This window comes from Phocoena sinus, chromosome 3, assembly GCF_008692025.1.
Source record: "Phocoena sinus isolate mPhoSin1 chromosome 3, mPhoSin1.pri, whole genome shotgun sequence".
Classification (NCBI taxonomy): Eukaryota; Metazoa; Chordata; class Mammalia; order Artiodactyla; family Phocoenidae; genus Phocoena; species Phocoena sinus.
Window position 1 is genome coordinate 110,919,152 of NC_045765.1, and position 15,527 is coordinate 110,934,678.

At 49.9% G+C, this 15,527-nt stretch overlaps 1 protein-coding gene across 4 annotated transcripts in view; it reads left to right on the forward strand.

Annotated features, from left to right (window-relative positions):
- Positions 1–747: 747 nt before the first annotated feature.
- The window catches only part of LHFPL2 (LHFPL tetraspan subfamily member 2), a 184,040-nt gene continuing 169,260 nt past the window's right edge, over positions 748–15,527 (forward strand). For 3 of the 4 annotated variants that reach the window (XM_032625474.1, XM_032625466.1, XM_032625467.1), the window contains exons 1-2: positions 748–1,227; positions 13,872–13,950. The gene's annotated coding sequence lies outside the window, so the exon portion shown is untranslated. The remainder of the gene's footprint in view (positions 1,228–13,871; positions 13,951–15,527) is intronic. The other variant, XM_032625468.1, reaches the window with a different exon arrangement.

Below are 15,527 nucleotides of genomic sequence, written 5' to 3' on the forward strand. Positions count from 1 at the left end.
CGGTGGGGGCCAGTTAGTGAGTCTCCTCTCTGGGCAAAGATGCCTTTCCAGACTATTAGCTAAAGTGCCTTAGAAATTCACCCCGAAACCATATTTTAAGTTCAGGGGAAGATGTTTCAGGATTCCAAGCAATCAATTTACGTATATTCTTCGCGGCTGTTCGCACTGAGTTTCCTTTCTTAGAGACTCTCAGGGCGAGGAAATTTACGCCCGGAGCCTCGACTCCGGGCGAGGAAGGCGAGGATGGGGGGTCCAGGCACCCCCAGCCCACCCTCCCGCTTTGGATTCTCCAGGACCAGCGGTTGGACATTCTTCCCGCTCGGGCCCCCGCCTGGGGAACCGCTCCGGGCGCTGCCGAGCACGCTCTCCGCCGAAAGAGTCCGGGCTCTCACCCCCGACTCCGACTTCGCCGTTCCCCGCCTCCCCGGCCGGGCGGTGCGCGCTCTCCGGGCTCCGAAGACGATTTCCCGGAACTGTGCTCGGAGGTTCCCCCGCGCGGCGCGGGGTACTCTGGCGGGACTCCGGGAGACGCTGCCGCCGCCCGGCGGGCGCAGAGACCGGCTCCCAGGCCCCCGGGCCTCCGCCCCTCCTCTCGGGGATCCCCTTTCGCCCACACCCTCCCGGGCCCCGCAGGACACTTCCCCCGGAGGCCGGGCCTCGTCCGCCCGCCCCCGCCGCGTCCCAGGCCGCCCGCCCCGCCCCGCGCGCCGCGCCGGGAGAGCCCCGGGCCCCGACCCCTCCCCCCGACGCCGCCCGAGAGCGGGACGCGGCGGCGATGGTGACTGGGCAGCGGCGCGGGGCCGGGTCCTGGGCAGGGAGGCTCGGCGGCCTCTTTCTTTCTCTGCCCCCGCCCCTCTTTCCCCTTCCTGCGTGCTAGCCCCGGCAGCGGCCGAGGTCGGCGCTCTCTCCTCGCCTCCTCTTCTTCCTCCTCCTCCTCCTCCCCTGCCCGGGGACCCTCTCCCCTCCCTCAATCGCCCCCTCCTCTCGCCGCCTCCTCTCCTCTCCCCTCCCCTCCCTCCTCCTCCTCCTTCCCCGAGTGGCCGGCCGGGCCAGAGAAAGAGAGAGCGAGAGAGAGAGAGACAGAGGTGGCTGCGAGGAGGCGTAACGGTAAACCCCGGCTTGGGGAAGGCTGCGGGCTCGGAGCCGGGATCGCCGAGGCGGGACCGGCTGAGTTGAGGTCGCCGGGCCCGCGCGCTCTGCGGAGGGAAAGCCCGCAGCCTCCGCCAGGTAGGGCACCCGGCGCGGGGCTCGCGGAGCCGTCGGCGACCAGCGGAGTCCGGGTTGCGTGCGCGGCGGCCGGCGCGGGAATTTCTTACCGGCGCCCGAGGGGAGGGAGGACCGGGACGGGGAGGAGCTGGCGGGACTGGTGCTGGACGCTGGGAACGGGAGGGAGCGCCGCTTCGGCTCTGGTCGCCGTGGTCGCCCGCAGCAGAAGTGGAAAAAAGTTGTGCCTGGAAAGACGATTTGCCGGGAAGCCAGCGCGGGCCCAGCTCTCTCGCCACCGCCGGCGGACTGCGACCGGCGCTCGGGTCCCGGGCGCAGCTTGGCGCGGGGCTCAGCGCGCCTGGTACCGCGCCCGGGGGCCGCCCCGCGGTCGCCCCCGCGGGGCCTGGTCTGTGGCGTGTGGGTCACGCCGGCCACAGACGTCAGCGGCTTCTCAGATCTGGGCTGCATTTTTGTGGGCAGCGCAGGGATTGGGGGTGCGGGCTGGAGGAGGAGGAGGTGGGCGTGGACAGGGAAGACCACATCTGGCTTGAGTGGGTTGAACCCGAGGGATGGGGTGAAGGACGGGGGGGGGGGGGAACTGTGTTTCCGGACGTTTTTAAGGCACAGAGTTGTGTGTGTGTCCTTTTTCCTCTTTCATTCAGCGGTCTGGTGTCCTTTGAACTCTGAAGGGCGAAAGCATTTTCTTCAATCCTGTTCACTTTTTCTCCCGTTTCAGGAGGGTCGTGAGTTTTATGAGAATCCTTGAGCTGTTTCCTCAGTGGGAGTAAAGTCTCACCCCCCCATCCCACCCCCACCCTCACTCCCACCTGGGCCATTTCCTGTATTTAGCGCGTTTTCTACTGTGTGTGCGTTCCTGTAGGTTGCCATCAGCGACCCACAAGTAAACGGAGAGCTTCTGTCTGAAATCGCAAAGCGGCCTCTGTAGACGTGTGTGTGCTGGAGCCCGAGCGGGGAGAGGTGTGGGCGGGAGGGAGAGGGGGAGCTGTTAGAGCCTGGTGCGGAGAGTTAAACCTGAGTAACCGAGTTCCGAGGGACGTTTCTCCTCCGCACGTTGCTTTTGCTTCGCCCATTCGCCTGAGAGAGCTCCACCCGCGCCAGGTTTAAGTGATGATGGATGCGAATTTCTCTGGCGTTGCTCTTTCCCGGATATTCCTCTTTTCTACTGGTCCTCTTTAAAAAACGACTTCTCCTTTTCAAATGTAAGAGATAGGGAACACGTGCTGGTGGGGAGATTAAATGTTTTTGCAGATAGGGAAAAGAAAACCCAAGATTCTCACTTCTTTTTGCTGTCATACTGTGATAGACTTGTTATTAATCTTTGTCAGAGATCTGATTCTGATGAAATAATACTGGAGGAGTTTGAGGTAATACCAGATAAAAACCAACGTCATGATAATATTTTCCCTAAGTGGTCACACAGGGAGCAGATAGTGTGGATTGTTGTGGTGTGTTTGCAAAGGGTGCAGCAAACATTTTATGCCAGGAAAAAAGACAGCGTGTGGTGCAGGAGTTGATAGGGTTAGGGAGGGGAAATCATTTGTCTTCAGAGCAGTCCAATTAAGAAGAATAATTACACTGCAAATGAGCATTCTTCAATATAATATAATTTGAGTCGCGAGACATGAACCAGTAATTTGTCTATAGGAAGGAAAATGAATCTTTATGGATTAGAGCAAAACGGTGCCTTGTGGAAAAAGTAATATATGCTCTTTATGCATGTGGATGGGCTCAGATGTGTGGACTGACGAATTAAAGAGATTTTACTGCATGTAGTGTTTGGGCAGGGCGGGGAGGAAAAGTCCATAGTAGGAGAAGATAGAAAATATATAGAAAAGTATCCATTTTTAATGGACAGCACATACAACTTCTCAACTTCTTTATTGCAAAGAATTGACAAAATAGGAGACCAAAATGTAGGAGACCCAAAATTGGGACTGTTGAGTTTCCAGAGGTGTCACTTACTACCTAAACCTGGGACAAGTTACTTAATTTCTCTCAGCCTTGGTTTCTGTGTCTGTAAAATGATGGTAATAAAGTTCAAGTCAAAGAATCACCTGGAAGGTTAACTATGATTATGTACTTTTGCATAGAACTTAGGGTGGTCCCTCACGCTGGGTAAGTGCTCAGAAAATGTTGATGATGGTTGTCAAGTATTTCAAATGCTCGGGAGAGAGCAGTGCCATTCAGAGAGCCGGGCTGCAAGGGGAGCTGACTTTGAGCGACTGCTGATTTTAGGTCGGCCGATGGTCGACCCTTAGTTGAGGCTGTCCCTGTGCCCCCAGCAGCCCACACTCAGAAATATTTGATCTTTCTAGAACTTGTAGGCTGCATCTTTTTGGCCCCTCTAGTCAGCCTTTTCTGGGACTCCAGCTGTGGGGAATGTGTAGTGCAGGCTCCGTGTGGGTCTGAGGACCTAAGCACAGGTGTGGCCTGTAATTCCAAGCCTCACTGCCCCCTTGCAAAGGCACCTTCTCAGGTTCCAGGTCCCACCAAAGTCAATATCGACATTTTATTTAAGAAAAAAGAGAAAACTTGAGTGGTGGACATGGTGTCTCTCTTGGGAATTCTAAAGCAGTGTTTTCTTAGTGTTTACTGCTCTTAGAAAAATACAAATAGTAAGCAAATACCTGATCTCTAGAATTTATTCCAAAAAGCACCTTTATAGTATGTCTTGGGGTTAATGGAACATTGCCCAGTTTTTCCTAAGGTTGTACCTAGCTGCAGAATGAACAAAAGGCATTCTTAGCAAAACAGTAGTTTTTGGAGCTGGGGAACTATGCTGTATATTTCTTTTCTAATCTGGGAGGAATGCCTGTTTGCTCATCCATCCATTCTTTTATCCAGTCATTCAGCAAATACCCATGGAGCCTCTTCCATGGGCCAGGCTCTGTTCTGGCCTCTGGGAGCATAGCAAGAACCAAGAGTAGGCCTCTCCACTCACAGAGCACGCATTCTAGTTGGAGAAGCAAACTCTTTGTGCGAAGGAGCTCCATAAACCCAAGAAGCTCTCTTTTTTGTTTAGAAGTGCCTGCGCTGGGAAAGCAGTGCGCTGGGCGTGCTTCTCTTCCACAAGCCAGCCAGCTTGGAGGGAAGTGATCTGGCTGGGGGCGGGGGATGGCCGGGGCCTGCTGGTCCTATGGGTCCTCCACAGGGAGAAGGAAGAAGGGGGAACCTGTTTCCTTCTGTGCTTTATAATAAAGCATGTGTCCTGTTTGAGTAGAATCACCAGTCAAAGTGCCACGAGAACAAATGGGTTTTTCTCCGAAGTGAGACTTCACAGCCTTAGAAAGGCAAAGAAGGAATCAGAGGTCAGATCTGATCATCAGCTTATAAAACCCAGATTGTGCCCAGGAAAGAGTCTGGTCTAGTACTTAAAATACTGGACCCTTTGCTGTAGGAGGTGGGCTCGAGAGTAAAGGGCAGAGTGGAGACTTAGTCCCTCAAGGTTTTTTTTTCCCCATTACTTTTAAGGTTACAGTAATACCTGGTACAGTAAGAATGCATTATGTTTGGAGTCTAGAAGGCTCGAAATGGTATAAGGTCAACAGGGCACTGAGAGTAGCTGTTTGGACTAGAGGCAGCGTGGCGTAGGGAAGTCCCTGAGGGTGCTGGGTCTTGGGTGCTGAGCTGAGGAGTCTGAACTTCATCTCGAAACCTGTGTGGAAGACGGGGAACTTGCAGCAGGTGATTGACCTGATCATATTGTGCTTTAGAAGGAACTCTAGGTGGGCTCAGTGACAAGGAGGCCAGGGCCGGGGATAGCAGGTGAGCCGGGAGGTTAGTACAGGAATCCCGGTGGGACTTGGTGAGGGAGAGCAGGAGAGACCTGGAGAGGCTGACCGCACTTCCTCGGTCATGTCCCATGGGTGGGCTCTTAGTAAGAGGGAGTCCAGGGTGACTGGAGTGGGTCATGGCGCCTTTCACTGAGTTAAGCAGCTATGGGAACCTCAGTTTGGGGAGATGGTGAGGAGTAACGAGTTGAGTTGAATCCACAGCTGAGTTGTGAGGCGCCCAGGGAGAGATGCCCAGCAGAGCATTGGATCCACAGGCAGGAAGAGAGGTCTGGAGCTGGAGATGAAAGATGGAGTTATTTTTACAGTAGCAGCAAGTGGTTGGCTGGTCTCTTGAGGTTTACTGAATAGTGCTCAGGGTGAGAGTAATCTGTGTCCTTGTAACTGAATTTTTCTCTTTCATCCTTTCAACGGGACTAACGGGGTAATCAAGCCCCTGACCCTGGCCTTCAATGATCAGACTCCTACTGGTGTTATTTTGCCGACTTGTGAGACCTGTTTATTGTTTTGAACTGAGATAATTTAGAGGAATGTACATAGAATGGCTCTGAACTTTTTTTTTTTTTGTGGTACGCGGGCCTCTCACTGTTGTGGCCTCTCCCTTTGCGGAGCACAGGCTCCGGACATGCAGGCTCAGCGGCCATGGCTCACGGGCCCAGCCGCTCCGTGGCACGTGGGATCTTCCTGGACCGGGGCACTAACCCGTGTCCCCTGCATCGGCAGGCGGACTCTCAACCACTGCGCCACCAGGGAAGCCCTGAACATTTTTAATAGCTAGGATGTACAACTGATAACATTGATCCTCCTCCACCCCCAACACATCTACGTATTCTGGACAGACTGTGTTCTTACCCGAATTCCTAAATAGAAACCCTAATCCCCATTGTGATGGTATTTGGAGGGGGCATCTTTGGGAGGTAATTAGGTTTAGATGAGGTCATGAGGGTGGAGCCCCCATGACGGGATTAGTGTCCTTCTAAGAAGAGGGAGAGAGTCTGGAGCATGCTCCCTCCACCATGGTGAGACTGTGGCCATCTGCAAGCCAGGAGGAGGGCTTTTCCTAGGAACCCAGTCTGTAGGCACCTTGAGAACTTGTACTTGGAGAACTAGTGTTTTCGTTTCCACCAGGGACAAGGCTTATCTGCCTTCTTTTTTGAAGTTACCATATGGCCCTCAAGGGGCTGTTAATTTGAATTTCATTCATTTGTGGAATAAAAAAACGTGTGCAAAGTAGGCCCCAGTGAATGCCTGTTAAAGGGCAGACATGCTACTTGATTTGTGTACAGCCTTACTCCTCTTACTGTTGTGGATTTAGGGTACGGCCAGTGGGAATTATTAATCATCATTAGTCTGTGTAACCAGCAATAATGCCTCGCCTTGCTCTTGCCTGCCTAACTGATCTGCCATTGAAAGGAAAACTGGTAGCCTAGACAGACTGCAAGGATGTAGGCTAAAATTCTGACTGGTTATTTTGGACTCGTGGGGTTACAGGTGACTATTTTCTTTACTTTTCTGCTTTTCAGATTTTTAAAACGTAGATGTTACTTGAAAAACCAGAACAAAACAGTTGTTGGTGTTTTCTTCCATTCTTTTTTTGTGCAAAACTGTATCAGCAGTTTTGGCCACAGCACCATACACCTCCTTACATCTGTGCTACATCCATGGCAAAGCAGGTCTCTGTCTTTAAAAAGACTTGAAATTCCTATTTGTTGTAAATGTAGTTGTGGAGGAATGTAACCCATGGAGCCTCTTCCATGGGCCAGGCTCTGTTCTGGCCTCTGGGAGCATAGCAAGAACCAAGAGTAGGCCTCTCCACTCACAGAGCACGCATTCTAGTTGGAGAAGCAAACTCTTTGTGCGAAGGAGCTCCATAAACCCAAGAAGCTCTCTTTTTTGTTTAGAAGTGCCTGCGCTGGGAAAGCAGTGCGCTGGGCGTGCTTCTCTTCCACAAGCCAGCCAGCTTGGAGGGAAGTGATCTGGCTGGGGGCGGGGGATGGCCGGGGCCTGCTGGTCCTATGGGTCCTCCACAGGGAGAAGGAAGAAGGGGGAACCTGTTTCCTTCTGTGCTTTATAATAATCCTGTGACCCAGAGCCAGAATGGGGCAGCTTCCTCCCAACAATAGGGAAGGACCCACTCCTTCCTGTCGGTACACTTTATATGTTTTCATAAACACTGTTAAGTGTGATCTGAGAGGTGTTTCACTTCTATATCTAAATGTGTAAACCTCTGTCAGATTGATATGTACCTAATTAAATATCTATAAAAATATACTATACTCACATGGAAGTTTTTTTTTCTTTTCTTGTTTTCAGTTGTTTCAGTGTTCAGTAGAATTCAAACCAGCAGTGAGATCTTAAATATCCCTTTAGCATCAACCTCCCCACATTCCCGGAAAATCAGAGGGACTCTCTTTTCTCTACTGATTCTATTGTTCAGCAATTTCTCTCTTTCCACACTGAGCTGTGTTGTCAAGGGCACCTGGAGTTCAAGCTTCCTTTCTCCTGGGGCAGGCTGCAGTTGGGCTGAATTTCACATGTTGTTTTCCAGTTTTGAGGCAGTTAGCCAGTTGTTTAAAGATGCCTGTAACTGCATAGACAGTAGCCACATTTAATCTTCAGATAAGTGGTGCATGACACACTTATTACTCAGGACAAATTAACCTCTTAAAAATTTATAACTTTTCTCTCACCCATAGGGATCAAGTTTTCTGAAATTAAAAATAATAGACTGGCCAGTCTCGCAACTACAGACTTCACCAGTAATTGGTGTTTTGGTGTTTGTAAATGGCTACCCTTTGTATGTGAAATATACACGTAAGGAAAACACGGCTCACAACTTGAAAAACAATGTAATAATCACATTTTTTTTTTTTTAATGGCTAACTGTCCATTCCTAGAAGATGATTCTGCCCAGGGAAGTGTGTCTAAACAGATATTTACTCTGTCATTTGCTCATTCGTATTGTAGCCATTTCAGGGCTTTTCTGTGCTGGAAGCTCATAATTTACCAACCTGATTACCATTCTGCACAGATCCGTGCTGTAATATGCGGCCTAGGGTGCCAGCTTACACAGGTGACTATAGGTCTTTTGGGTTTGAATCCTTTTGGTAAATGGGTTGCTTAGGTTGTCTTGTCTTTTTTTGTTTTTTTTTAAATGTGTTTTTTCCAATTTGTGCTCGGGTCTGTTGTTCTTTTCTTGATTAGTAAAGAAAAGGCAGCCTTAAAGGGAGCTAAGCTGATGTGGGGAATGTTTAAACTATAATCCAAAGCCAAAAAGAACGGTAGCTGGGTGCAGAGGCCATACTGAATAATAAGAACACAAGTGGTGGTAGTGATGAAGAGATGGGACGGGTTGTGTATACACCTGTGTGGACAGGTGGCTGGGGGACTGTTGAGGATAGTCTGGTCAGCTGTGCTACACAGGGACCACTGTTCCCCTTGGTCTGGAAATTAGACTCACGGACCCTAAGTATGTTAGCTTTCTTAGCAACTACATTAGTCAACAAAACTTACATGTTTTAAAAAAGTTTTAAACATTTTAAAACAAGAACTGTCGTCAGGTTAGATTTCCTCTGGCTTACATATGTGTATTTGATTTTTAAAATCTTGGCCGTAGAACTTCCCACTTCTTCCTGTCAAATTTCAGCTTTCTCATCCAGGTGTGTGTTGTTCAGCCCATCGGACTGATTTTGAATTCTCACCAGTCATCTGTCATGTCAGCCACCCCTCTGGGCTGAGTACTGTTCTTCAATCCATTCTGCTCACCAGTCATCCAAGTTCTTTGAGTCCTTTTCTGCCGATGCTCTGTTCAGCCTCTCCAGTCATTCTCCTATTAGTAACCAGGGGCGTGTCAGCCTTTGCAGGCAGCTAGAGGGCAGAGGGTTGGAGTCTGTGCCCCAATACCCGAGGAAGCTAATCATACTCGTGACCTCGACCTCATTAACATGGTGCTGGCGGAGAGCGAGCCAGCATTCCGTAGTATTGTTTGACTTTGGATCTTCTCTACTGATTTGTGCTCGTGGGGTCCATATTCCTGCCCCCTCACTGATTTGTGCTCGTGGGGTCCATATTCCTGCCTGATAGGTAGAGGAGCCGGAGGAGAATGTGAGAGACATCAGTACTTACCGCCTCCTTTTAACTCCCTAAGGTGGGGCTTTGGATTGTCAGCTGTCACTGGGCCCCGCTGATGGTGATTTGGCTCCAAGACAAAGCAAGTCTGAGAAGACTTGTGTAAGGATTGTGAGGGAAGAAGGCCTCTTAGAGTGTGGGGTCGCAGTGGGTGAGCTGGTGAGCTGGTGGCTGTACAGGTGGGGTGAGAGTCTCCCCGTGGTGGCGCTCTCCGTGCCTTAAAGCAGGGCTTCTCATGCTGGAAGGTGCACAGGAATGATCTGGAATCCTGTGAAATGGCAGATTCTGATGAAGCAGGCCTGGGCTTCTGCATCGCTGATAGGCTCCCTGTGAGGCTGGTGCCGCTGGTCCTGTGGAGCAAGGCCTCACATAGACTGGGACACGACTGAGGCTACGGGTTAGTCAGGCGGAGACTCAGACGTGTAAAGGCTGACACCAGGAGGGCACCTGCAGGGTCTGGTTTAGAGTTTGCTGCCTGCTCCTTGGGACTGTCTTTATTGGGATAACTCTGAGGGCTCTCAACCCTGTCACTGCCATTCCGGCCTGTAACAGCCCCAAGGAGCAGCTGTGCTCGGGGATTCCCTTCCATCCTTAGGGCAGGGAGGGAGGTCATGGGAGGTCTTCCAGGTGGAATATGGTTAAGCTGAAGGGAGAGGTTTTGTTTTTGCTACATTTTAATCAAATTGACTTCCTCATTACCTGATGATTATATTCCATAATTTTAACTACTTAAAGAAGGCTCTGACTTCCTCCAGTTAAGCCTGCCTTTTCACACAGACCCTATCACTTTGAAGTTATGTGACTGCAACGTTTTAAAAAGTTACATATTGTTTCCTTTGGAACGTTGTTTCTGAAACTTGCCTGACCCTGTGCTGGGTGCTGGTTAGACCTATGTGTTCTCAGACCCTGCCCTGGAGTTTTGACCTCATAGGTTTGGTGTGGGTCCTGGGAATCTGAATTTTTTAAACAAAGTGTCTGGATGGTTTTTATAATTGGGCATGTTCTAGAAACACCATTTTCGAGAAACAGCAATTTAGAAACCTGTCCATCTGAGCCTGTGTTATCAGCCATGTCTGAGGGGCACCTTTACCTGTTCTTTTCTTGGCCTCTTAGATACTTGGTTGTGAAGGGCTGGCTTTTGTCCCATTGGACCCACTTCAATTTTTATCTTGACTCATGTTTTCATTCTTACAGAAAGGCTCTTTTTTTATCTTGGATGGGACCAAATCAGAGTCCCTTGTCAACAGTGTAAGAGCCAGTTCTGAAGCCGTTATATTTAGGAAGGTTTTACAGACACTGATTATTAAGCGCTTTGGGGCATTCTTGGAGATACTGGGCTGTACGCTTTGGGCCTCTGCAGAGAAAGGGATGTCTTGAGGCTGACTTCTCCCACTCTCTCCCCTGCTTGGGTTCAGACACTGGAGACACAGCGCTTCCTAAGTTAGCGCTGACCAGAAATGGATGGAGGATGGGATCCTCATCCTCCAGAGGCAGTTTGGTTCTGACACAGGTGAATTGACAGATGGAGGAGATGGACTTTGCACGTCATTGTTTCAACATTTACCTCCATTTTTACAACTGCAGGATCCATCTCACCTCCATCCTAGGAGGTGGAGGTGTTTTTTATAAGCTGCCACTTACGAAACAAATGAAGCGGGAAGTGGTCAGTGTGATGGGATTGGAGGTGTGTGGAAGGGGCTCTGTAGCGAAAAGCTGGAATTCACTTATTGTTGTGCCTAAAATTTTACCATTAGAGGAATTTGGGCGAAATGGTTCTCTTTAAACCTCTTATTCAACATGTAAGCATCCATAGAACAGGCACTACATTAGTTACTTAGGACTTAACAGGAAGAATTTCATAAAATGCTAGCAAAGATCAGGGTATGAAGAGAGTGGACTGTGATGGGTGAAGTGTGGGCACTGTGAGGTCAGGGCTGGGGCAGGGCCACCGAGGATAGCTCAGATGTCCGGAGGAGCCCAGGATACCTGGTGGCGGGGGGCACTAGGCAGAACTAATTCTCATTCACTTAGTGTGTGTGTGTGTGTGTGTGTGTGTTGGCACGCGCACGCTGTGTAATAGGGGCTTTAATATCTTTGATGATGCATCTGGCTTCTATCTATCATACTTCTTTCTATCTAGTGTGGCCATTTCACGTATACCTGACCAGTTGTAATGAAAAGCCAGGTGATCTAGATATGAAAGTTAAGGTTAAACACCGTAATTGTGCTTGGGATTATGTTGCTCTTTTTTTTTTAGTCTATTTAATTTTGAGAGAGAAGCTCAGGAAATGATCCAGTTTCTTTACCTGCTTATCAGGAGAACTTGGACAGCAGCAGAAACCTTTCCTTCTCCACTAAGGGCCTTTTCCCAGTCAGTTTTTTTTTTTTTTTTTTTTTTTTTTTTTTGTGGTACGTGCGCCTCTCACCGTTGTGGCCTCTCCTGTTGCGGAGCACAGGCTCCGGATGTGCAGGCTCAGCGGCCATGGCTCACGGGCCCAGCTGCTCCACGGCATGTGGGATCCTCCCGGACCGGGGCACGAACCTGTGTCCCCTGCATCGACAGGCGGACTCCCAACCACTGCGCCACCAAGGAAGCCCTCCCAGTCAGTTTTGAGGAGGGCTTGACTCTTCTGAGACCTCATGCCACCTAGAAAGTGCTTTAGGGCATGGTTTCTCTCTCATAGCTGAAAAAAAATATTTACATTTTAAAGAATTTCTCAGCTCTTAGCTGGCTGAAAGAAACTCTGAACTTGGCCATTCTGGTGTCCAGCTGAAGCTTGTCTGAGTGCTCTAGGGTGTTTTCAGAATAGCGTGGAGATGGTGGGGAGAGTCTTTTTGCCACTGCTTGACGAACAGAGAAGTTACACACAAGTACATCCCAGGGACCACAACTCTGGGAACTTTTACAAACTGACCCACTCCAGAAAGAAACTTGACCCTTCAATGAAACCATGGGCGCTTTCTGGATGGCTTCATTGTTTTTTTTCTGGAGTGGTCAGATTCTGTATCTGGGGGGGAGGAGAAACATTGTCCCTGTTCCTGAAGCTGGAGTTTCCTTTGTCTATTCTGAAATAAAGGAGGGCCACAGAAAGGGATGGGGCATTTCTTAGGGAAATGAAATTCTCCCGAAGTACTACATCCCCACTCCAGAGGTGGGCCCGTGTACTCTTCCGCATGGTCCACAGGGCTAGCATCATTTCTAAGTATCGATAAAAACAGCATTGTGTGGACTTCCCTGGTGGTCCAGTGGTTAAGATTCCACACTTCCACTGCAGCGGGCACGGGTTCGATCCCTGGTTGGGGAGCTAAGATCCCGCATGCCTCGCGGTGCGGCCAAAAAACCAAAGGAAAAAAAACCCACCCCCAAAAAAGTTTTGTGTATTTCCTTTTAAGCATAAATGGACATCACAGTCCCTGTAGAGTGTGAGGCCTTGAGCACGGAGGTGCTGTTGGGGTATCAGACGGGGCTATCTCTGTACCCTGTACTCTACTCACTGCCACCCCCGTGCTGGCACTGCCCCCACTTAGTGCTTGCTGCCTTTAGGAAGCATCAGAATCACCTGGAGTCTGGTTAAAACACACACTGGCTGGACCCCGCTCCTGGAGATTCTGAGTCACTAGGTCTGGGGTGGGCCGAGAATTTGCATCTCCAACACGTTCCCAGGTGGTACTGATGCCTCTGGTCTGGAGAGCACAAGTTGAGAAGCACCGTGACACCAGGCACTCCTCCACCTTCTGGAGGAGGGTGTGTTGGCACAGGCAGACTCTGCTCCTGATGGCGTGTCTGCCTGGGTGGAATCACTTAATGCCGGAGGAACCTGTAGTTGAGAAGCTGTGGTTCACTGGAGGGAGCCCTAGCCCTGTCTTCTTACCCTGGGGCCTTCTCTCCTGGTCGTTCCCACAGAAGACCAGGGATGTGGCATTTGGGGTAGCTGAGGGGGGCATTCCTTGCCCCCTTGCAATCCCTTCTCTCTGATGTTGCAGAAAACTTTCTGGACCACGCCACTCTCCTACAGGAGACCCTTCATGGGCTTGCCGTCGGCCTTAAGAGAAAGTCCAAACTCTCCTAAAATGACTGCCAGTCTCCCTCTCGGCCTCTGAAATACTCCTTTTTCTTGTCAGCTTACTGTGTTCTTGCTTCCTGGGTATCCGTTGTGCTGTTTCCTCTGCCTGGTATGCTCGTAGTCTGGCCACCTCTTGCTTATGAGACCTCAGCTTAGCCATCACCTGCTCTGGGGAGCTCCCTTTGACCTCCCTGGGGTCAGCTGGTGCCTCTGCAAAGGCTCCACGTCACCTTGTATTTTCCTCACTTCAACTTCTCTCAGTTGCGTCAAGGTCATGATTACCACCCATTTACTTCTCTGTCTTTGTGGACTGTCGGCTCCCTGAGGGCGGGGAACCCATGACGTGGTCATTCACATGACTCCAGGCTTGGCATGGTGCCCGGCATATCGAAGGCCTTCTTGATCATTCTGTGAGATAGCTATGGCGGGGAGGAAACCAAGACACAGGTAGATTAAGTGCCTGGCTTACCATTACCCTCCGAGTTAAGCACCAGGATTCTCACCCACTTCTCTGATCCAACCCCTTGGCCAAGTGACGCTGGCCAGGTTTTCTGCTTTGAGACCAAGGAGCCTTAGGCAGGGTCTGCAGGTCTCTACTGGGGCTGTTAAAAGACTGGCTATTCCAAGTTAACAGAAATGGCCCTCTCCTGTTGTTTTTCAGGTAAACTGGGAAGCAAACTCTTGAGTTCACAGCTGGCCTGTGGTTTTTGCATCTCATCAAGGAGCTCCTCCTCGTACAGGTAAGGGGTTGCTTCCTGGATCTGCTCATGTTCAGGCTGGTTGTGGGAAAACTCCAGCCATGCAATGCACTCTGATAACCACCCCAAGTTCTCATGCATTAAAAAGAAAATCCTTAAATATAGGGTGGCAGCTCCTCTAAGAAAGGTGTAAAGGGACTTCCCTGGTGGTCCAGTGGGTAAGTCTCTGCGCTCCCAATGCAGGGGGCCCGGGTTCGATCCCTGGTCAGGGTAATTAGATCCCACATGCGTGCCGCAACTGAGAAGTCAGCATGCTGCAACTAAAGAAGTCCGTATGCTGCAACGAAAAGATCCTGCATGCCGCAACTAAAAAAAAATAAAGATCCCACGTGCCGCAACTAAGACCTGGCACAGCCAAAAAAAAAAAAAAATTAAAAATTAAAAAAAAGAAAGGTGTAAAGTGGTTACCTGCCCCATCGAGTTATCGGGTGAATGTGTTTATTGACCGGCCTGGCTTTCTCCTGGATGTTGCTGCCCGTCTCAGTGCCCAACGCTCTTTCCTTTTTGCTGGGCACCTTCACCTCTCCATTTGAGTTGGTGCTTTAGAATCCCTTTTCCTCATTTAAGACTCAGCCAACATTTCACTTGTTATTTACAAACTGTCTGAAAGAGAGGGTGTTGGGAGCATAGCCTTTTCCCAGCTTTCCAGCGGAACGAATTGCTGCCCCTCTGCTGACACAGCACACTGCACGCGCCCGTGGTGAGCTTTACTTACTTGTTTGTACACGTCTTTTCCCCCAGTGTGTGAGTTCTTTTTGCTACCATCTCCAATCTCACATGGTTTCTGGCATGGAACAGACTTTCAGTAAATGAGTGAATGTTCATCTGAGGAGAAAAAAAAAAAAAAAAAAAAAAAGCCCTAGTAAACTAAACTGAGGTACAACTACAAAAAAATGATAACGTGTTCCTAAGCCAGTGAACTGATGTGTAGAGTGCCCTTTTGGATTAATGACATGGCTGTTTGCTCACATTACCACGGGTAATTGGGAACGTGCCATAGTATGTTAAGTCGGCAGGAGTTTAGATTCTTACCACTGTTGAAAAGGATGAGAAATCAGGAGTTTTTGTGTCATTGTCAGTAAGGTGCTAAATGACAGCCTGGGACCCTGAGCCACCAGCCCCCTTGGCTGTTCCGGGAGAGACATCTGTCTGCCAGCCCCTGGGAGTCTTGGGCAGCCCCAGGATTGAACAGTGTAAAACCAAATGTATGGCAGTAAGGGAGCAAACAATTGACTTGACCAATTTATAACCCAGAGGAAATAAAAATATTCCTAGAACACAGTTTAGGTTTAAATAATTTTAATAAAAGCTTTTAAATCATGCATTTCCATTTCCCCTGTAGTCTTAATATGCTGGGATCTTTGAGAGACACATTGATTGGCTTGATGCCATTTTGCTTCATCCTGTGGGTTGGGAGTAGCAACCCCCAGGGCAATGGTTCACCTGAATCTGGAGCCAGAATGGGGCCTGGGTCCTTTTAGGAACTGGCAGGTGGCTGAGTTCCCAGAAGACAGGGTGGAGGTGGGGCGGGAGGGACTTCAATCTGATTAAAGACCACA